The sequence below is a fragment of the Choloepus didactylus genome, chromosome 6 (assembly GCF_015220235.1).
Source record: "Choloepus didactylus isolate mChoDid1 chromosome 6, mChoDid1.pri, whole genome shotgun sequence".
NCBI classification, from domain to species: domain Eukaryota; kingdom Metazoa; phylum Chordata; class Mammalia; order Pilosa; family Megalonychidae; genus Choloepus; species Choloepus didactylus.
Window position 1 is genome coordinate 123181739 of NC_051312.1, and position 22910 is coordinate 123204648.

General features: G+C 39.3%; 1 protein-coding gene across 2 annotated transcripts in view; it reads right to left on the reverse strand.

The window, feature by feature from the left end:
- CWF19L2 (CWF19 like cell cycle control factor 2) overlaps positions 1-22910 on the reverse strand; it is a 174272-nt gene that overhangs the window by 34009 nt on the left and 117353 nt on the right. The gene's annotated exons all lie outside the window — the stretch shown is intronic.

Consider the following 22910-nt stretch of genomic DNA (forward strand, 5'->3'; position numbering starts at 1 on the left):
TCAAAATTATAAGTCTCTTCATGATCTGGCTTTGATGGCCTCTCAAGGCACATCCCACCTCACCCCTAGGCAGACTCTATCCCCTAGCCACCCTATTTTCAGTCCCAGAAAAGTGCTGTTACCTTTATGTTTTGCATACACTGCTGTATGACCAAGTTTGCCCTTAATTTTGCCACCTATTCATTTTCCAATCCCAGACTTAAACATAGTTTTCATCACCATGAAAGAACATTACTACATCGTCCAGGCCCCTCCAGTGTGTACCCGTTCTTCCATGAATCTCACGATGACCACACAGTATCATAACTGGACGTTAACTTGACTTTTTCTTCCATTAGACTAAATTACCTGAAGAAAAGGAACTACTTTTCATTTATCATCAAATACAAAGCAATAGGGAGGGTGGGGCAAGAAAGCACCATAGGGAGGTGCAGAATTTAGTTAGTCCTCGGGAACAACTAGCATAAAAGACACTGAATAGTCTGGAACCACTGTTGGGGGACATCTGTGACTGAAGACACATTGTACACTATCTGGAATGGGTGGAATGGCTGAGATCACAGCATAGATCTGTAAGTAAAGCTCCCCAAACTGCAGAGCTGGCATCCCCCACCACTGGCACAGCATGCTGAGCTGGAACACTCCCCTGTGGGAAAAAGAAGCAGTCTACCAGGAGCCAGGGAAAGTAACTCAACCAAGCTCCAATTGCAGTTTTAATTAACAAATTTTGACTACTGAATACAAGCTACAAACACAGATAAACTTGGAGCAAGCAGGAAAGGAACCCTGAGGTCTCTCTCCCAGGAGAGAGGAGGCGGGACTGAGGGAAAAAAAAAAAAACAACAAATAAATAGAAACAGAGGCTTCTTGAGTCAGCTGAGCTCAGAATACTGGAAAATGGATGTGTCCCAAGAAAATGGGCACATACAACCAAGTACTGACTCCAGTCAACAGGCAAAACTGGGAGGCTGAGGACTGGCTCTGAAAAGGGAATTTTTTTCTTTTTCTTTTATCTCTCATTCGAAATAGCTCATTACAGAAAGCCTCAGGCATTTTCAATTGTCATCCCTGGGTGGAGTTAAGAGGGTCAGAGAGAGGAAGAAAGAAGTCAAGTATAGGAGATAATTCCCTAAAGGGCGTATCTTCCCTAAGAAAAGGGGGATGGAGCCCAGCTCAAGTGGCTGCCCTACCTCAGAGAATTCAGACCCCAGGGTCTGGGGGAAACAAAATAAAACAAAACCCAGAAACAAGCTTGGCTTCTGATACCCTCAGTCGCTAGCCAGGACAGAGTATGCTGAGAATTAAAGGCACTGCACCTCTTTACACCAGTGGGGAGCTGTGGGCTCACAGGTGCCACCTGCTGGGCAGGATAGGAAAAGCACAGCCTAGAGGCCTTACAGGAAAGACTGACAACCTTCTGGGGGCTCATCCTCAGGGAAACTTGATAGTGATTACACCCTCCTCCTGAGACCTGGGACCGATAGTCTGGAACAATCTGAATGGGGTAATCAAGGAAACCATATGCCTAGACAACAAAAAATTATGAGTCACATTAGGAAAAACGAAGCTATGGCCCAGTCAAAGGAACAAATTTACATCTCAGATGAGATAAAGGAGTTGAAACAACTAATTAAAGATGTTCAAACAAATATGCTAAATCAATTAAAAAATCAAATCAATGAGTTGAGGGAAGATATCGCAAAAGATATGAAAGATATAAAGAAGACACTGGGTGACCATAAAGAAGAATTCGTAAGCTTGAAAAACAAATGGCAGAACTTATGGGGATGAAAGGCACAAAAGAAGAGATGAAAAATACAATGGAAACACACAACAACAGATTTGAAGAGGCAGAAGAAAGGATTCATGAACTGGAGGACAAGACATCTGAAATCCTACACAAAAAAGAATAGATAGGGAAAAGAATGGAAAAGTATGAGCAGCATCTCAGGAAACTGAATGACAACATGAAGTGCATGAATTTGTGTATCATGGGTGTCCCAGAAGGAGAAGAGAAGGGAAAAGGGGCAGAAACAATAATGGAGGAAATAATCACTGAAAATTTTCTATCACTTATAAAATACATAAAATTTCAGATCAAAAAAGTGTAGTGTATCCCAAACAGAATAAACCTGAACAGACCTAGTCCAAGACACTTAATATTATCATTTTATCAAATGTCAAAGACAAGGAGAGAATTCTGAAAGCAGCAACAGAAAAGTGATCCATCACATAAAAGGGAAATTCAAAAAGACTATGTGTGGATTTCTCAGTAGAAACCATGGAGGTGAGAAGGTAGTGTTATGACATTTAAGTTACTGAAAGAGAAAAACTGCCAACCAAGAAATCTATAGCCAGCAAAACTGTCCTTCAAAAATGAGGGAGAGTTTAAAATATTTTCAGACAAACAGACACTGAGAGACTTTCTGAACAAGATACCTACTCTACAAGAAATACTACAGGGAGCACTACAGGCAGATAGGAAAAGAAAGGACAGAGAAGTTAGGAGAAGACTATAGAAATGAAGATCATCAGTAAGGGTAAAGAGAGAGACAGACAAAGCATAAAAACAAAATAAGATATGACATATGAAATCCAAAAGACAAAATGGTAGACAGTAGACATTACATTGAGTGAAATTAGCCAGAAACAAAAGGACAAATACTGCATGGTGTCACTAATATGAACTAACATTAATGAGCAAACCTTGAAAGTTAAATTTGAGAATACAAGTTATCAGGAGATAGAAAGAGGGTAGAGATCAGGCATCTGATGCTTAAGGAGTAAAGAATGTTAAACAAGATTGATTTGTGTAGACCCAGAAATGGATAGCACAATATTTTCTGATGGGAGAACAATATTATAAGTACTCTGAACAAAGATGAGTGTGAGTACAGGTGAAAGAGAAAGGCTAGGGGCATCTTTGGTACCAGAAAGAAAGAGGATAAAGACTGGGACTGTAAAACTTAGTGAAGCCTAGAGTAGTCAATGATGGTGATTAAGTGTACTAATATAAGAATGTTTTTAAATAAGAGAGAACAAATGAAAGCCAACATTGATAGGTGTTGAAAACACCTTTTGCCTAAAAGGGAAAAAATACAATCAATGCAAACCAGAGTCTGTAGATAACAGTAACACTGTAATATGCTTCCATTAATTGTAAAAAGGCAATCTACAAAAAGCTAAATGTCTGACAAAGGGGGATATAAGGGAGTGATACGGGATTCTTGGTGCTGCTGTTGTTGTTACATGACCTTTTTATTGTACTTTATTTTTTTTTCTTCTATCTTTTTCTCTTCATTTTTTTTTTCCTCCTCTTCCTCCTTCATTGTGGAACAAATGGAAATGTCCTCATACAGACTGTAGTGGTAAATGCATACCTATGTAATTATACTGGGAATCACTGATTGTTTACTTAAGATGGATTGTATGGTGTGTGAATGAAACTGTTTAAAAAAATAAACAGAGAGATACAAGTGCTGGGGAAAATGTGGAGAGAGGGATGTACCCATTCACTGTTGGTAGGGAAGCAGAATGGTGCAGCCCTTCTGGAGGGCAGTGTGTGGTTCCACAGGAAGCTAAGTAGGGGGTTGCCATATGGTCCTGCAACCCTGTACTGGTTGTATACTTGAAGGAACTGAGAGTGGGGACAAGAGTGGACATTTGTACACCGGTGTTTCTGGCAGCAGTATTCACGATTTGCAATGGATAGAGGTGGCCTAAGGGTACATCGACTGATAAACCAAATGGTGAACTACGGTGTATATATACAATGCAATATTGAGCAGCGGGAAGAAGGAATGAAATTCTGAGGTATGCAACTATGTGAATGGACCTTGAGGAGAGTAGATTGAGTGAAATAAACCAGAAATGAAAAGACAAACATTATAACACCTAACTAATATGGACTAACAATAAGGTACTGTCCTAGTTTGCTAATGCTGCAGAATGCAAAACACCAGAGATGGACAGGCTTTCATAAAACAGGGGTTTATTTCACTACACAGTTACAGTCTTAAGGCCACAAAGCATCCAAGGTAACACCTCAGCAATTGGGTACTTTCACCGGAGGATGGCCAATGGCGTCTGGAAAACCTCTGCTAGCTAGGAAGGCAGCTGGCGTCTGCTCCAAAGCTCCGGCCTCAAAACAGCTTTCTCCCAGGACGTTCCTCTCTAGCAAGCTTGCGCCTCTTCAAAACATCACTCCCAGCTGCACTCCGTTTCCTCTCTTTGAGTCAGCTCATTTATATAGCTCCACTGATCAAGGCCCACCCTGAATGGGTGGGGCCACGCCTCCATGGGAACATCTCATCAAAATTATCACCGACAGCTGGGTGGGGCACACTCCAAGCAAATCCAACCAGCACCCAAGGGTCTGCCCCACACAAGACCACAAAGATAATGGCATTTGGGGGACACAATACATTCAAACCGGCACAGGTACAAACTCTGAGAATTGAATCTGACAGCACATACTACCAGGAGAAGGCTTATGTAAAGTTTCCTAGATTGTAAGCTCTTACAGCAGTCACAGCTATACATGAGTTGTGACAGTTACTTATAAATTCTGAGATGCTGAGCTGTTTGTGTGTGACTAGTCAGTCCCTGGAACTTTGGGTGTCTGTGTGTCTCCTGGGACTTGGAGCCAGACTTTAGCAGCTGTGAGTGTCGGCATTGCCCCATGCAGCAACTGTTAAAGAGGCTGAAAAGGAGATCAGACTTTGATTGGAGATATGAACAAAATGGACTTGGTTGAGACTGAGGTAGCTCAAACTAAAGGGTAGAGGATAATATTAACTGTGTTTCAAAACATCGGCTTCTGTGTGAGACCAAAGGAAGAGATGTTTATTTGGTGCAAAATCGGTATTTTCTGTAGCACACTATATAATTTAACTTGTATGGTCAGTTTTCTCAAACACCGTAATTACATGGAAGTTTTGAATAGGAAGTGAGATCTGGTTGGTTTGTACAGGTTAGCATGAAGCCCCGATGCATCCCAAAGTAATTTGGGCAGAAAATAAGTATTTGCAAAGCCCCCTTGAGGGACTGGGGAAAATATGGAAATTATTAAACTTCCCCAGTTGAGGAATTCATGATATTCTTGCAAGTATTGGGCGCTAGCAGTTTAGCAGACCAAGACCTTGATCTTAAAAAAATGACCTTACAAATGCTCCAGGAGATGAAGGAAAATACAGAGAAAAAACTAAAGCCTATGAGGAAAACAATTAATGAGCAATATGAGAATCAAAGTAGAGAGACAGAAATTTTTAAGAGGAACAAAACAGAACTTAATTGAAGACCACAATAACTGAAATGAAAAATCACCAGGAGGATTTCAAGAGCAGATTGGAGATGGCAGAAGAGAGAATTCATGAACTCGAACACAAGGCACTTGAAATTAGTGAGGCTGAGGAGCAGAAAGAAAAAAATATATAAAAAGCAAAAACAGCCTAAGATACTTCTGGGATACCATCAAGTGGACCAATATACTCATTATGGGACTCCCAGAAGGAGAAGAAAAAGAGAAAGGAGTAGAAGGAATATTGATATAAATAATGACAGAGGACTTCCTGAACTTAGCAAAACTGTTAATATGCACATTCAACAAGCCCCAAGAACACCAAAAAGGATAAAACATGAACCTAAATACACTCCATCATATACTGATCACACTACCAAATGCAAAGGACAAGGACAGAAATCTGCAAGAGAAAAGTGATGTTAGATACAAGGAAGTTCCAATTAGATTGAGTGCAGATTTCTCATAAAAAAGCATAGAGGCAGGAAGGCAGTGGGTTGAAATATATAAAATGCTGTAAGAAAACAACTGCCAACCACTAACGGTTTATCTGATGAGATTTTTTTTCAAAAATGAGGGAGAGATTAAGACATTCCCCAATAAACAAAAGCTGCGGAAGCTCATTACCACTAGACTGGCCATATAAACAGTGCTAAAGGGAGTTCTTCAGACCAAAAGGAAAGGACATTACACAGTGGTTCAGAGCAGCATAAAGCAATAAAGACCTGTGATAAAGGTAACCATTTGGGTCATTATAAAAGTCGGTATTATTCTAGTGTATTGCTTGATATACTCCACTTCTTACTTCCTACAGATGTTAAAAAGCAAATGCATAAAAAGTAATGATAAATCTAGGGGTTTGGACATACAATGTACAAAGCTAAAAATGGTAACAAGTACAAAAAAAAAGGTGGGGGACAGAGAGTTATAGGAAACATTGTGAATGTAATTAACTGCACTGAAATATATATCTGAATGTGATTAAAAGGGAAAACCTTAAATTGTATATATGGTGATTATAATAAAAATTTTTTAAAATCCATCGAACGACTCTACACAGTGAACCCTGAGTTAAAACACAGACTACAGTTAATAGTATTGTTATAAAAATATGCTTTCATCAATTGTAATAAATGTTCCACACTAATGCAAGTGATTAACAATAGGATGGTATATAAGAATTCTGTATTTTATGCATGACTTCTTCTGTAAACTCACAACTTCTCTAATAGAAAAAACAAGACTAAAAAGGAGATTAATATAATGGCTGCGGTGATTGATCTTGACTATCAAATGCAAACTGAGTTGCTACTACAATGGAAGTAAGGAGACATGTCTGAATGTAGGACATCCTCTAGGGTACCCCTTAGCCTTCCCATGGCCTGGGATTAAACTCAATGGAAAACTACAACTCAATTCAAGTATGACTGCTAATAATGGCCCAGACCTTCAGAATAAAAATTTGAGTCACCCTACCAGGGAAGGAACTATGACCAGCCAAGCTGCTGCTGTGGACAAAGGGAATGTGTGATGAGTAATAGAGACAAGTAGTTACAAATACCAGCTGAAACCATGACCAGCTGTAGAAATTACTACTGTAATAATTATGAGTAATTCTTCCGTATTTTGAAATGAACATGTATGTGAATAGACACACATTTTTATTAGACAAAATTTTTTGTCTTCTTTCCCTCTCTTTACCATATAACATAAAATGTATTGATCAGTTAACTTTTACCTCAGTATTTAAGTTACAGAATATCAAAGGGGAAGTGTGAACCAGTAAGAGAAGAATGAAGGTGAGCCAAAGATGAAAGCGAATTTATATTCTATTCTGAGAGAAAGGTTAGCATGGTTTTGGTTATATAAGTTATAGTTGCATCAAGTTGCACAGAAGCATAATTTTGCTATCTTATTTAGATATGAAATATGGTTTAAGAGAATTTGTCAAGGTAACAAGGAACAGGGGCTGTGGCTGGTTGTCGGTTGGGCTAGTCTGTACTACTTTTACCAGAATTCCCTTTCCTGTATTTTTCTGGCTAGGGTAGACCACGAAAGAGAGTCTTGTGAGAGACTCGGAAGGTAGAAAGGAAGCAGCAGCCATTTCATCACTTGCATACATTATCACTTAGCTCACTTCATTGGTATAAGGCAACAACTAACTGGGTCTGCAACCGCTCTGCAACTGTTCCACCTTCTCCTCTTTCCTCCTCAGCTCTTCGATGCCTGGACCAGTTGTCTGTATTAGATCCTGGCCTCTAAAGGACACCCATACCACCAAGGTCAGAGGCAGTAAGAATTGGCATGTGTTCTAGTCCATCCTTGAGGGCTCCAACAGTGCTTACGGTGGGTTGCAGCTTGTTCCCTCTTCACATCCATTTTGCCTTCCCAATTGCTTACTCCGAAGTCAGACACAAACACAACAGCCTTTTAGAGAATGTTTAACCAGCTCCCACAATTGCATAAGGTCAAATCCCTGTAACAAATCCCTTTGTGTATGTATGAGTGTGTGTGTGTGTGTGTGTGTGTGTGTGTGTGTGTGTTTCCTAGTGGTTCTCCTTCTCTGACTGAAATGTGACTAATACAGATCTAACCTTCTGTAAATAGCAATTACAAGGTACTCTTGCTCTAAAGCTCCACTTATTTAATTTTTCAAGAATTTTTCCAAGAACAAAATTATTATTTTTAATATAATTAAGCCACTGTTCAAAAGTAGTATATAATAGTACATGAAACTCAAATGTTTCAAATGTCAATTGTATAATATGATGGCTGAAAGTAAATGTAATAATAATGTAAGACCACTCCATTATGTCTCAATCCACTATCTTTAATAACCAAAACTAATATACTATTTTAGTATAGCCTAATCTGAATGCAGTCAGTCATCTGCCTTCTCTGGTCCCACCCTGGTTTGTCATGTTATTAAAGAAAAGTTACTAAATTTTGTAAATTGGTTATACTATAAATTTACAAGCTACACTTGCTCTCCCACACAATTGGAAAACCTACCATTTTCCACAGTAGCTATTTTAGAAGTTCACCAACAAGCCTTGGACATCCTACCAGCTCCCCTTACTCTCACTCTCAAAGAGAAAATAAAAACAAACAAGAATTTCCTCATCTTCCTACCACCAAACCTACAACCAAACAAGCAAACTGTGGTGGTTTGAAGCTGTATGTACCCCAGAAATGATGTTCTCAAATTTAATCCATTTCTATGGGTATGGACCCACTGTAAGTAGGCTCTTTTAATGAGGCTACTTCAGTAAAAGTGTTGACCCATTCAGGATGGGTCTTAATCCTCTTACTGGAGTCCTCTATAAACAGGATGAATGTAGAGAAAGAAAGTCATGTAAGCAAGAGGCTAAAAGCAACAAAACCTGGAAGAGAAGGAAGAGACCAGCAGATGTTGCCATGTGCCTTGCCATGTGGCAGAGGACCCAAGATTTGCTGGCAACCAGTTTTCAGGAAAAAAGCACTGCCTTGATGATGCTTTGAACTGGACATTCTCATGGCCTCTAACTGTAAGCTAATAAATTCCCATTAAAAGCCAATCCATTTCATGATATCTGCTCAGCGCATTCTAGAAAACTAAAACACAAACACATGGCATTTATTCCCTTCTTTCTGTTACAATTCCTGCCTTTGTGTGTGCTCCTGTTCAAAATAATTCTGCCACCTGTGCACTGGACCCCAATCCCTCCTTACATGCTCTGGATAGGACTGACTCTGCAGCCTGCTCAGATTTGCCACTCGTCTCCCTCTTCTCCTTTATTGTTGGCCTTTCCAACTATTCTAAATCAGAATTTAAACATTTAAGCATGCTAAAGATGCTTAAACACTCCTTTGTAATACATATGACCCTGCCATCATAGTCACAGCTAAACTTCTTGAAAAATTTATCTAAAGAGAAAAAAATAAATAAAGCAATCAGGATTTTATTAAGCAGTGATTGACAATTGATAAAAATGAGGTATCAAATCATAATTGATGTTTAGAACCTTTGCTATTGTATACTGGTAAAATAAGTCTTTCTGAACAACCAAATTTTCCATATATCTGAGGGCGTGCCCTGTAAGCATAAAACCATTATTTATTTTAATCATTTGAAAGGCAATGTTTCCAAATAGTATTAAACACAGCCCTGCCTTTTCAAATATAAAATTGGAACTTAATATTTTCCTGACAATACAGGATAATTACTGGAACAATTACTACAATGTGCCACAATTCAGGAATGACATTCAAAGTAAAACAGGGGTGGTAGTTAAATCAACCAAGACTTCCACAATTTACCTATTTATTTCCCTACCTTTTTCTATCTCATTGTCTGCTCTAAGCATATAGTCAGCTGGCAGTTATTACTATAAGCATATCTGATTATGGTGTTCTGTTTCCCAACTTCCAATTTGCTGATTTTATTATGTATCTGGTATAAAACTATATAATCAAGTACATTAGAATTGTGTATAATATAAGAGTAAGGCTTTAGAGGCATCTTCTCCAGGTACTCAATAAATAATTGTTAAATTTAGGGTAAAAATACAAACGCCAGCCTACAATCCATAAATATGTAACTAGGATCAGGAGGAGATATGCAAAATACCACATTTTTTAATCATAATAATGAATTATGAGAAAATAGATTCATATGCTTGTCTTATTCTCTGGTTCATAATCACATCCTAGTTAGAAGCAATCTTTTGACCCCTGTTTCTTTTATTACAATTTCCATTCATATATTGTATTATTATAATACTAAAATACTTAAAATACTTTGTTACAGAAAGAAAATAAAGAAACTGATCCCAAGCATTTTCAAAATTAATTTAAGGTTAGTAAAAATCCAATCAAAGACAAACATTCCAATAAGGAATTATTTTTCAAAGTGGCGCCAGAGCCAATTTGACTAAGACAAAGAACAAATAATGATACATCAAGAAAACATAATTAAAACTGTGGTACTGGCCTTTAGCCTTATGCATTCATACTGTATAAAGTACCATATTACCTAGTCCTTTTACAAATAATTAAGACCTTCATAATCCATAAAGAACCTGTATCATTATTACCTAGTTTATTAAAAAGAGTAACAACTTTCAAGTATTAGCTTTTTGAAAAGACTAGAATGATATTTGTTTGTTTCAGTTATTCACATAACTACCAAATATTCAACAAAGTCAACAGTCCTATGATACTCTGCCTACTGCTATCAAATAATCACTAAGTTTAAGCTGAGAAAAATATCAAATGAATTATATTCTACTATAGCAACTCTTAGCTGACATAGTGTTTTTAAAAATTGTTCTCTGAATTTCTCAAAAAGGTAAAGAGGCAGCCAACTCAATGGGAAAAAATTTTTGGAAACCATGTATCTGACAAAAGACTGATATCTTGCATATACAAAGAAATCCTACAACTCAATGACAATAGTACAGACAGCCCAATTATAAAATGGGCAAAAGATATGAAAAGACAGTTCTCTGAAGAGGAAATACAAATGACCAAGAAACACATGAAAAAATGTTCAGCTTCACTAGCTATTAGAGAGATGCAAATTAAGACCACAATGAGATACCATCTAACACCGGTTAGAATGGCTGCCATTAAACAAACAGGAAACTACAAATGCTGGAGGGGATGTGGAGAAATTGGAACTCTTATTCATTGTTGGTGGGACTGTATAATGGTTCAGCCACTCTGGAAGTCAGTCTGGCAGTTCCTTAGAAAACTAGATATAGAGCTACCATTCGATCCAGCGATTGCACTCCTCGGTATATACCCGGAAGATCGGAAAGCAGTGACACGAACAGATATCTGCACGCCAATGTTCATAGCAGCATTATTCACAATTGCCAAGAGACGGAAACAACCCAAATGTCCTTCAACAGATGAGTGGATAAATAAAATGTGGTATATACACACGATGGAATACTACGCGGCAGTAAGAAGGAACGATCTGGTGAAACATATGACAACATGGATGAACCTTGAAGACATAATGCTGAGCGAAATAAGCCAGGCACAAAAAGAGAAATATTATATGCTACCACTAATGTGAACTTTGAAAAATGTAAAACAAATGGTTTATAATGTAGAATGTAGGGGAACTAGCAGTAGAGAGCAATTAAGGAAGGGGGAACAATAATCCAGGAAGAACAGATAAGCTATTTAACGTTCTGGGGATGCCCAGAAATGACTATGGTCTGTTAATTTCTGATGGTTGTAGTAGGAACAAGTTCACTGAAATGTTGCTATATTATGTAACTTTCTTGGGGTAAAGTAGGAACATGTTGGAAGTTAAGCAGTTATCTTAGGTTAGTTGTCTTTTTCTTACTCCCTTGCTATGGTCTCTTTGAAATGCTCTTTTATTGTATGTTTGTTTTCTTTTTAACTTTTTTTTTCATACAGGTGATTTGAAAAAAGAAGGGAAAGTTAAAAAAAAAAAAAAAAAAAAAAAAAAAAAAAAAAAAGAAAAAAGAAAAACAAGGGAAAAAATAAAAAAAATAAAAAAGATGTAGTGCCCCCTTGAGGAGCCTGTGGAGAATGCAGGGGTATTCGCCTACCCCACCTCCATGGTTGCTAACATGACCACAGACATAGGGGACTGGTGGTTTGATGGGTTGAGCCCTCTACCATAAGTTTTACCCTTGGGAAGACGGTTGCTGCAAAGGAGAGGCTAGGCCTCCCTATATTTGTGCCTAAGAGTCTCCTCCTGAATGCCTCTTTGTTGCTCAGATGTGGCCCTCTCTCTCTGGCTAAGCCAACTTGAAAGGTGAAATCACTGCCCTCCCCCCTACGTGGGATCAGACACCCAGGGAAGTGAATCTCCCTGGCAACATGGAATATGACTCCCAGGGAGGAATGTAGACCTGGCACCGTGGGACGGAGAACATCTTCTTGACCAAAAGGGGGATGTGAAAGGAAATGAAATAAGCTTCAGTGGCAGAGAGATTCCAAAAGGAGCCGAGAGGTCACTCTGGTGGGCACTCTTATGCACACTTTAGACAACCCTTTTTAGGTTCTAAAGAATTGGGGTAGCTGGTGGTGGATACCTGAAACTATCAAACTACAACCCAGAACCCATGAATCTCGAAGACAGTTGTATAAAAATGTAGCTTATGAGGGGTGACAATGGGATTGGGAAAGCCATAAGGACCAAACACCACTTTGTCTAGTTTATGGATGGATGTGTAGAAAAGTAGGGGAAGGAAACAAACAGACAAAGGTACCCAGTGTTCTTTTTTACTTCAATTGCTCTTTTTCACTCTAATTATTATTCTTGTTATTTTTGTGTGTGTGCTAATGAAGGTGTCAGGGATTGATTTAGGTGATGAAAGTACAACTATGTAATGGTACTGTAAACAATCGAAAGTACAATTTGTTTTGTATGACTGCGTGGTATGTGAATATATCTCAATAAAATGATGATTAAAAAAAAAAAAAAATTGTTCTCTGATTAAATCGTGTACCAGTGCAATGCTAGAAAGTCAGCATCTAGATATGCTGAGTGGATCATAATTTTTAACTAAGCCTTAAAAAAAAAAGATAAACTCCAGTAACTGATTTTTAAATCTTACGTGGTAATACGGCATCAGATTAAAATTCTTTAGCTTCCACATAATTCAAGTCCCTTAACTTGATTTCTGACTTGTTATGGGGCATAAGAATGCGTAACTCTTTCCTAAGTGATTATTTTCATTAATGGGGAAAAAACAAAATTGTCATGGCCTAGGAAAAGAGAAGAAATCACTAAAACACTAACACTAAAGAGAAGGTCACAAAATAAAGAAAACCTCATCTTAAACACTGGAAATGGAAGTGGATATCTCTGATGCCATAAGAGATTTGACCTATTGTAGCTAAAATCAAGGAGAGTTTTAAATCCTACAATCTTTTACTATCTAAGTAACAAAAAAAATAAACTTTAATGTTAGCTTTGGCAAACAAATGGCAATGGTCTTCATTAGAATACTTCCATGTCTAGAGCATTACATATGCCTATAATAGGCACATTATAAGCAATTCCTGTCCATGTTTGTCTTGCAATACAGCTTATTTAAATATTAAACATTAGAGAAGCACAAGAGCTTTTTTTTTTCCATTTTAGTCTATATAACATGTTCAGAAAACTAATTTCAACATGGTTTACATATTTTATAAATATAAAATCTGTATTGCCTGATTTTAAGTTTACTCTTCCAGTGTTTCCATCTGCAGCTTTATTGGGTCATGCATATTAGCCAGGAAGTAGAAATACCCTGAATCCTCCCTAAAGTCATCAGTAGAAGAAAGACATAGGAATTAGAGGCAGGAATCAAGATTATTCCTCCATAAGACAATGGTTATGTGTAATTCTATGTAATAGATATTCAAATTAAAGCATGGATAACAGACAAATGTAAAAATAAAATGTGCTATACATAGACCAGTTTTATTCAGGTTAATACACTATCATCCTGCTATTTGTTAAGCATTTGAGCTTCCAATTACCACTAAAATATACTGGAAGAATATTATCACTATTTTTGAAATTTAAAAATATAAATTCAGTTCTTGATTCTATGCACTACAAATTAACCAAACATTCCAGGCAACCCGCCCTATCATTTGACTATTCCTGTGACCACACCTCTTTATATCACATAAAACACTGAATATAATAATTTCTGTGCAGGTCTGTCAGTGCTGTGACCACTTGGCAATTTTTTAAGATGCTGTCTCGATTAAGAAAGAGAGGGAAAAGGCTGACTGATATAAGACAACAATGATAAAAGATGAAAGACTGTTTTTCACAATCATTTTTCCAAAATATAATCAACAGGAACCAATGAGAACAGAAAACATCTGAATTTTCAAAGCAATTTAGGACAGCAGTGAAAAGGAGTTTTTGAAGTTTCATACAGTTGACTACAAATCTCAAAGATGTGACTCTGGACAACAAAAATTTATTGAATAATATTACGTGACAAGGACTATTCTAAATATTTAGGATACAATGGTGAATAAAAGCAGACATGATCCCATGTTATGGAACTTAGCAGAGGGAAAGATAGGTACTAACTAAAAGATTATTCAAAGAACAGTCAAGTTAGAGCTATGATGGGAATTTGAGATCCTAAAAGAGGGATTGACCCATTCAGAGAAGTGAAGAAAGGCTTCCCTAGAAAGCATAATGATAAAGGTGAAATCTGTATGAATAGGAAGAGATAACTAGATGGAAGGCGATAAGGGTGGCAAAGAATAGCAGAAACAGCATGTGTAAAGAGGCTGTGGCAGGAGGAAGTACATAGTACATTTGAGGAACAGAATGCAAGTCAGTGTGGCTGGAGTAGAGGAGGCAAAAGAATGTATATTTGAGTTAAGGTTGGAGAAATAGAAACCAAAACATTCAAGGTCTTGTTAGGCCACACATTAAAAAAATCTGGTCTTCAATGTTACAGCAACCAAATGATATTTGAAATGTTTTAACCTAGGGGTTAACATGATCAGATATACATTTTGAAAAATATTATCTGGCTTCAGTGTGGTAGAGTGAAGAAAGAATTAGAAGAAGAAAAGAAGGAATGCCAGAAAACCAGTTAGGACACTATTTTCGTAAATCAGGTAAGAGATGCTGGCAGCTTGGATGGTGTGGTAGCAATGTGGGATGGTTAGTTAGGTTCATGTGTCAATTTGGCCTGGTGATGATGCCCATGTGTCTAGTCAAGCAAGCACTGGCCTAAGCGTTACTGCAAGGACATTTGAAACTGGTTAACAAACCAGAAGGCTGGTTTATTAAATCATTAGTCAATTTAATGCATCTGTGGCTGATTACATCAATGAAGGATGTGTCTTCTGCAATGAGATAATTCAATCAGCTGGATTTAATCCAATCAGTTGGAGACTTTTAAAGTAAAAAACACAGAACTTTCATTTCTTCTTCACCTCTCCTGGGGAGTGCATGAAAGACTTTCAAGTTGCCAGCTCACTGTCCACACCCTACAAAATTTGGACTCATGCATTCTGCCCTACAGAATTTGGACACATGAATCCCTCTAGTTGTGTGAGACATTTTTATAAAATATTTACAGATATCTCCTGTTGGTTCTGTTTCCCTAGAGAGCACTAATTAATGCAGCTTGGTACCCGGAGTGGCTCTTGAGAAACAGAGTCTTAAAATGGGCTTTTACAATTGGTTTTCTACTCTGATTAGATTCAAAGGCACTAATGACTCCATTTCCAATAATCAAGATGGCACCGACAGCCCATGGCATGAGCTGGCAATGGAGATACCCAAAATATCACCATTTGATTCTCCTAATCATACTCTTGTACAAGGAAAGGCTCTCGGTGACTGTGTTTTTGACACGTGAACAGAGTTTTGTGGAGTTAACAGGTATAATGATATGCTGGATACAGTTATGAGAGAAAGGGACGAACTGAAGCCTTCCAATTTGAAACTTAAAGGCTGTATAGCAGATGTAAAGGTTTTCTATGTGTGCCCTGAAAGAAAATCTTATTTCCTGTGGCTGCAGACTTGAGATCTCTGAAAACCAGACCTAGAGTCTCATTGTGCAAATAGCAGATTTACAACATAAACTAAAATCTTAACCTCACAAGGTATCTGCTGTTAAAGTAAAGGCACTGATTGGAAAAAAATGGAATCCTGAAAATTGGGATGGGGACATAAGGGTTGATAATGACCGTGGGGATACTGGAAGCCTAGATTCTGCTGCGTCTTTGCTAGATATACTGGTAATGGTCTGCCCTGAAGAAACAGCTTCCCCACCTCCAGTCTGCCCTGAGGAGAGAGTTACACAACCTCCAGCCTGCTTTGAGGAAACAGCTTCCTGACCTCCAGTCTGCCCTGAGGAGCCTGCCATCTAACCTCCACCTAAAGAGATTAAACCTTCAGTGCCTGCTAAACCTGTAATCACCTCGCCTGAGGAAGCACCCCTTGCTCCTCTTCCTGGAGAGATTACTCCTGTTTCACCAGATGAAACTGCAACAGAGTGTCCTGAGGTAATTAGGTAAAAGGATACTCCAAATTCTTTTCATGACCCATGGCCACTAACACTCTTTACTTCAAGACGAGGAAGTACACTATACTCCAAAAGAACTGCATGAGTTTTCCAATTCATATAGACAGAAATCAGGGGAGTATGTGTGGGAATGGATATTAAGAGTATGGGATAATGGTGGAAGGAATATAAAGTTGGATCAGGTTGAATTTATTGATATGGGCCCACTAAGCAGAGCTCCTGCATTCAATATTGTAGCTCAAGGGGTTAGAAAGGGTGTTAACAGTTTGTTTGGGTGGTTGGCTGAAACATGGATCAAAAGGTGGCCAACATCACCTGAGGTGGAAATGCCAGAACTGCCCCGGATCCAAGGGCTTAGACAGATTGGAATGTTAGAGTGGATTTATCATGGAAGACCTGCTCACACACTCCAGGAATGTCCAGAGGACACAACTTTTACCAGGACTGTGAGGAATAAATCTGTGAGACTAACTCCATCATCCCTGAAGAGCTCTGTAGTCTCCATTCTCTGTAGGTCAGAAATTACTGTGGGAACTGCTGTCACTGAACTGGAACCCTTAAACGCAGTGGAGATAATTGGATCCCAAACTGGTAGAAGCCACATGGCAGCAGTTAATCACCAAAGACAAGGTGGGCATAGCTACCATAATGGACAGCAGGCTCAAAGCAGAGGTCAAAATAATCTGACTCACAGAGACTTATAATGTTGGCTAGTAGATCATGGAGTACCTAGAAGTAAAATAGATGGGCAGTCTACTAAATTCTGTATAAGAAGAATTTTTTATTTGATCTATATAAGCAGAAGAATTCCAGGTCAAGTGAACAAAGTCTAATTTAAATTATAAAAACAGAATCATGGGCACTTAATCAATTCCCAGACTTGAGACACTTTACCGACCCAGAGCCCCTTGAATGAAGGGAAGGCCGGATACTCTCAGGGAAGGACTGTTAGGCAAAACTCCCCACCCCCAACAGATACACAACACATCCCTAGAAGCTCTCCCACAACAGACATGACTATTTACATAAAACCCACTCTTAGCTAACGTAGCAGTCCGAGAAACAACACAAACAAAAATTTTCCATAACATAATAACCTCCTTGACGTCAACATTTTATCTTACCCTGATGTCAACTCCTTATCCTACCCTGAGCAAACCAATCCCATGACTCAACTCCTTACTTCTCTATCTTACCCACCAACAATTATTCCCCCAACCCCCCTCCCAAAAAGCTATAAAACTGTACCCCCACCTTTGTTTGGAGCTGTTGCCACTCTTAGGCTTCAGCCTGCCTGCGCATGGCTACAATAAAACTTTCTCCAGATGAGCTTTGATCTCTTCTCTTCCCAGTCAAAAACGTAACAAGGACCTTGTTACACTGCCAAAAATTTATACTGATAATCTTCCTCCCAGCCTTCCCAAGGGGACCTATGGCTTTTTACCAGGGTAACTGTGAATTGGGAGAAAGGAAATGATCAGATATTTCAGGGATCATTAGACACTGGCTCAGAAGTGACATTAATTCCAGGACACCCAAAACATCACTCTGGTTCACAAGAGTAGGGTTTACGGAGGTCAGGTGATCAATGGAGTTTTAGCTCAAGTCCATCTCACAGTGGGTCCAGTAGGTCCCTGGACCCATTCTGTGGTTATTTTCCCAATTCTGGAATGCATAATTGGAACAGACATACTCAGCAACTGGCAGAATGTCCGCATTGGTTCCCTGACTGTGGAGTGAGGGCTATTATGGAAGAAAAGGCTACGTGAAAGCCACCAGAACTGCCCCTGCCAAGCAAAATAGTAACTGATAAGCAATACTGGATTCCCGGAGGCATTTCAGAGATTAATGCCACTCTTAACGACTTGAAAGATGCCAGGGTAGTGATTCCCACCACAACCCCATTCAACTCTCCTATTTGGCCTGTGCAGAAAACAGATGGGTCTTGGAGGAATGACAGTGGATTACCATAAGTTTAACCAGGTGGTGACTCCAATTGCAGCTGCTGTTCCAGTTGTGGCATCATTACTTGAGCAAATCAACACATCCCCTGGTACCTGGTATGCAGCAATTGATCTGGAAAATGCTTTTTTCTCAATAGCTGTTAGTAAGGACCACCAGAAACAGTTAGCATTTAGCTCGCAAGGCCAGCAGTATACCTTCACTGTCCTACCTCAGAGGTATGTCAAGTTTCCAATCCTATGTCATAATATTCTCCATAGGGACCTTGATCATTTCTCCCTCCCAAAAGACATCATGCTGGTCCGTTATATTGATCATATCATGTTGATTGGACCTAGTGAGCAAGAAGCAGCAATGGCCCTAGTGAGCAAGAAGTAGCAACTACTCTAGGTTTATTCATAAGGCATTTGCATTTCAGAGGATGAGAGATAAATCCAACAAAAATACAGGGGCCTTCCACCTCAGTAAAATTTCTAGGGGTCCACTGGTGTGAGGCATGTCAAGATATCCCTTCTAAGGTAAAAGATAAGCTGTTGCATCTGGCCCCTCTTATGACCAAAAAAAAGGAACAACGCCTAGTTGGCCTTTTTGGATTTTGGAGACAACATAGTCCTCATTTGGGTGTCCTACTCCAGCCTATTTACTGAGTGACCCGAAAAACTTCTAGTTTTGAGTGGGGATCAGAACAAAATGAGGCTCTATGACAAGTCCAGGCTGCTGTGCAAGCTGCACTGCCACTTGGACCATATGATCCAGCTGACCCAATGGTGGACGTGTCAGTAGCAAACAGAGATGCTGTTTGGAGCCTTTGGCAGGCTTCTATAGGAGAATCACAATGCAGGCCCTTAGGGTTTTGGAGTAAAGCCTTACCATCTTCTGCAGATAACTATTCTCCTTTTGAGAAACAGCTTGTGGCCTGCTATTGGGCCTTAGCAGAGACAGAATGCTTAACCATGGGCTGCCAAGTTACCACGAAACCTGAGTTACCTATCATGAGCTCAGTGTTGTCTGACCCGCCAAGCCATAAAGCTGGACATGCATAGCAACACTCCATCATAAAATGGAAATGTTATATACGAGACAGGGTTTGAGCATGTCCTGAAGGCACAAGTAAGTTACATGAAGAAGTGGCCCAAATGTCCATGGCCCCCCACCTGTACACTACATCCTCTTTCCTAGCCCAGAGCAATGGCTTCTTGGAGAGTTCCTTACAATCAATTGACTGAGGAAGAGAAAACATGATCCTCGTTTACAAATGGTTCTGCATGATTTGCAGGTACCACTCAGTGGAAAGCTGCAACACTCAGCCCCTTTCTGGGATGTCCGTAAAGGACAGTGTGAGGGGAAATCTTCCCAGTGGGCGGAACTTCAAACAATGTATCTGGATGTTCATTTTGCTTGGAAGGAGAACTGGCTAGAGGTACATTAATATACTAACTCATGGGCTATTGCCAGTGGTTTGGCTGGATGGTCAGGGACTTGGAAGGCCTATGATTAGAAAATTGGTGACAGAAGTTTGGGGAAGAAGTATGTAGACAGAACTTTCTGAGTGGGCAAAAAAACAAAGATATTTGTGACCCATGTGAATGCTCATCAGAAGGTGACTTCAGCAGAGGAAGATTTTAATCAACTGGATAAGATGACCTGTTCTGTGGATACCATCAGCCTCTTTCCCTAGCCACTCCTGTCATTGCCCAATGGGCTCATGAACAAAGTGTTCATGGTGGTAGGGATGGAGGTTATCCATGGGCTCAGCAACATGGACTTCCACTTGCCAAGGCCAACCTTGCCACAGCCACTGCTGAGTGTCCAATCTCCCAGCAGGTTGATTACATTGGACAACTTCCATCATGGAAGGGGCAGCAATATATTCTAATTCGAATAGACACATACTGTGGATATGGGTTTGCCTTCACTGCACTCAATACTTCTGCCAAAACTACCATCTGTGGACTTAGGGAATGCCTTATCCACCATCATGGTATTCCAAACAGCATTGTTTCTGACCAAGGAACCCACTTCACAGCAAATAAAGCGAGGGAATGGGTACGTGCTCATGGAATTCTCTGGTCTTACCATGTTTCCATTATCCAGAGGTAGCTAGGTTGACAGAACAGTGGAATGGCCTTTTGAAGACACAATTACGGCACCAACTAGGTGGCAATACCTTGCAGGGCTGGGCAGTGATCTCCAGGAGGATGTGTATGCTCTGAATCAGCATCCACTCTATGGTGCTGTTTCTCCCATAGCCAAGATTCATGGGTCCAGGAATAAAGGGATGGAAATGGGAGTAGCACCACTCACTATCACTCCTAATGATCCACTAGGAAAACTTTTGCTTCCTGTCCCTGCACACTTAAGCTCTGCTGGTCTACAAGTCTTTGTTCCAAAAGGAGGAGTGCTTGCACCAAGAGACACAATAGTAATTCCATTTAACCAGAAGTTAAAACTGCTACCTGGACACTTTGGGCTTTTCATGCCTCTGAAGCAACAGTTAAGGAAGGGGACTACCATACTGGCTGGGGTTATTGAACCTGACTATCAAGAGGAAATAGCACTGCAACTACACAATGGAGGTAAAGAAGACTTCTCCTGGAATACAGGAAATCCCCTAGGGTATCTTTTAGTACTACCATGCCCTTTGATTAAAGTTAACAGAAAACTGTAACAACCTAATCCAGGAAGAACTACCAATGGTCCAGAAACTTCAGAAATTAAGGTCTGGGTCACCCCCCAGGCAAAGAACCATGGCCAGCCAAAGCGCTTGCTGAGGGTAAAGGGAACATGGAATGGTAGTGGAAGAAGGTAGAAAATAAGAACTACGACCACATGACCAGTTAAAGAAATGAGGACTATGACATCATGAATATTTCCTCTTCGTTTTATTATCAGTATGTTTTTATTTGTCCATATATCTTTATTTTTTCTCTATCTTTAACTCCTTATCATATGACATAAGCCTATTGTGCATTTCATAGTATTTAAGTTATGGGATATCAAGCTTAAGGTGAATAGTACTCAAGGACTTGCACCCTATTCTGGAGAGATTTAGTGTTTCCAGTTGTATGCAGGACAGCCGAGTAGTGTTGGTGAAAATATGTTTGTTATTGTGTTCTATTTAGAAATTAAGTATGGTTTAAGGGGATGCATATAGTTGCCAAGTTGACAAGGGGTAGACTGTGACGGTTAGGTTCATGTGTCAACATGGCCAGGTGATGGTGCCCAGGTAAGGAAGCACTGGCCTAACCATTACTGCAGAGACATTTGTGGCTGGTTAATAAACCAGAAGGTTGGTTTATTAAATCATCAGTCAATTGATTATATCTGGGGCTGATTACATCAATGAACGGCCTATCTTTCACAGTGATATATTTCAATCAGCTGGATTTAATGTAATCAACTGGTGACTATTAATGGAGAAGAGAGAGAACTTTCATTTCTTTTTCAGCCAGCCAGCCTCTCCAGGGGAGTTCATCAAAGATCTTCATCGGAGTTACCATCTTGCTGCCTGCCCCACAGAATTTGGACTCGTGCATCCTGCCCTATGGAATTTGGACTTGTGCATCCTGCCCTATGGAATTTGGACTTGTGCAGCCCCACATTTGTGTAAGACACTTTTATAAAATCTCATATTAATAGATATCTCCTGTTGGTTCTGTTTCCCTAGAGAAACCTAACTAACACACAATGTGAATGAAGAGAAACAGATTGATTGGGGGCAGGAGAGAGTATAACACTGGTGACAGGTTTGATACAGGGTATAAGGGCAGTGTTGCTAATGACTCCTAGCTTTCCAACCTAGATTTGATAGAAGTACTGTGCTCTGACAGGAAACATGGAAATGAACCTGGTTTGGGAAAGGGATATGTGATCATGGGCAAGTTACTGAGTATCTCTGAGAATCAATTTTTATTTATTAATGGGTTAATAACACGTATGTTACCATATAATTACAAGCATTAACGTATGTAAACAGCCTGACATACAGCAAGTCCTCAAAAAATGGTAGTTACTATTATTATTATTATTATTCTCTCCCAGGTTTTTTGAGAGCAGTTAGTTCTCAAATGGGGGCAATTTTGCCCACCAGAGGACATCTGGCAATGTCTAGAGACCATTTTGATTATTAAAACTGGGGTTGGGGGATAGGAGGACAATGCTAATCGTTTCCACTGGGTAGAGACCAAGGATACTACTAAACATTCTAAAATGCACAGGACAGTCCTCCCACAGCAAAGACTTAGCCAGCCCAAAATGTCCATAGTGCTGAAGCTGAGAAACTCTGTTCTAGAGGGATTCTGATTACAGTAGTTCCACAAGGAAAGTTTTTTGTATTCACTAATGATACTGACCAACCACATGAACTGGTGAATTAAATCGAAATATTACTTATATCCTATTTAATCAACACCAAATATTATCCAAATTCAAGCCTGTAAATAGAAGTTAATGAATTAATAGCCTAAATACTGTGCATACAAAAATATTAATCTCTTCTAACCATGAAAGCTAAGTTGTTTTCTCCATTTTGATGGCTGAGCAAAAAACAAAACAAAACAAAACAAAACAAAACAAAAACCTGAACTATAACAAAATAACTAACTGGCATCTTTTTAAAAAAA